Genomic DNA, 1,613 nt, shown 5'->3' on the forward strand with positions numbered 1-1,613 from the left:
CCCCACCCCCGCCCGCCTTTCCCCGCTGAGGAAGAATTTACCGATGAGCGTTGTATAATTTAGGCCCTGGAACAAAATAACGCCCTTTTGGGTGCAAGCACTGGATCACTACAAAAAATCTATTTACAGTAGTTAAGCTTAAAGGTAAAGTTGCTTACTATGAGATAGTGTTACCATCCTGCCCAGACAGGTCAGGGTAAGCTTGTCGATTTTATCGCAAGGCCTGGAGTTCCACGAGTCTTAAGGGCCTATTACATGTACAGGCCGACCGGACAGGTTTTTGACTGTAGGCAAGCTGTACAGCCTGACGAAATCGCGGAAACTTGGTTTGTTATTACACGCCACAATCGACCTCCAATTATTTTTAAACCCTATTTTGGCTTACATAAATGAAAACGTGTCAGAAGCTTAGTCTTCAGTGACCTTCATTAATTTGGCTTCTAGATTGTGTTGGTCTTCCAACTTTATAAACCGCATGCAAAGACACGAGAAGATCGAACAGAGCGATTTGTTTTTAATCTCGTTTTTACGGCGGGAAGACTGAGGTGAACAATCTAGAACTGTAACATCGAAATAATACACGTTTCTATGCTGTTCTGTCGTTGTTGTTGTTTGTTTTGTTGTTGTTTTTTTTTTTGACATATGTGAGGCAGCAAATTATAGAAAACAACTTATCACGAATATAAGAAAACGATAGGCAAATTTTTTCGGACACACAATGCGGAAAGAAGCATTAGAGAACATTGTAACAATAGGAAAGTTTGATGGAAAGAGAGGTAGAGGCAGACAGAGGGAAAAGATACTGGACAAGATGACAACATGGCTGGGAGCAGCAAGAACAACAGACACCATTGCTGCTTCGAAAGACAGATGGAAGTGGAGGTCCATGATCGCCCACGCCAGTCGGCAAGGCACCGGATGATGATGATGAGGCAGCGCGGTGGAATCAGGCTCTCGTCAATTTTTGGGCATGTAGAGTTATTGGTATTATCTTAAAGCTTATTCACTTGTCTTAATTTGGATGAAAAAAAAATATCCATTTATCTTGAATACAAAGTCGAGATATTTGCGATTGAAGGAGGTGAGGGTCACCTGTTTTCAGAGGTAAAATTAGTGAGAAAATGGCCGCCAAAGATTAGTTATTTCCTTAGCTTAAGAGTCCGTGGTAACTGAAAATTTACATTTTTTGTGCCTTTAATCACCGCTTTTCAGAAAAATCCACACAGAAAAGAGTTCTTTAATGGGCATGAAAGGTGTTGAACCAAAAAACAAAAATTTGATAAAAATTCACAAACCTGGGGAACAATAAAATTTTCTTCACTTTGATTATTTTGACGAGAGCCTGATTCCACCACGCTACCTCACATATTTTCTTTTCTTTTGTTTTTTGGTATCTCATTTACCAATTTCTTGGAGAAGGGAGGACGGAATGGAAGAAGTGGCGACAAGGCAGGGTTGGCTGGCATTTGAAGGAGTGGAGAGGACAGAAACTGTTTCTTTAATGAACAGCGACAAAGTTGAGTCACGTGACAGGAATTTGTCTGTCTGTCCTGGGCCCAGGGACTGTGTCGGTTTGGAAGGACATTTACATACGTAATAGTAATAGTCTGGCG

Source organism: Aplysia californica, unplaced genomic scaffold, assembly GCF_000002075.1.
Source record: "Aplysia californica isolate F4 #8 unplaced genomic scaffold, AplCal3.0 scaffold00242, whole genome shotgun sequence".
NCBI lineage: Eukaryota > Metazoa > Mollusca > Gastropoda > Aplysiida > Aplysiidae > Aplysia > Aplysia californica.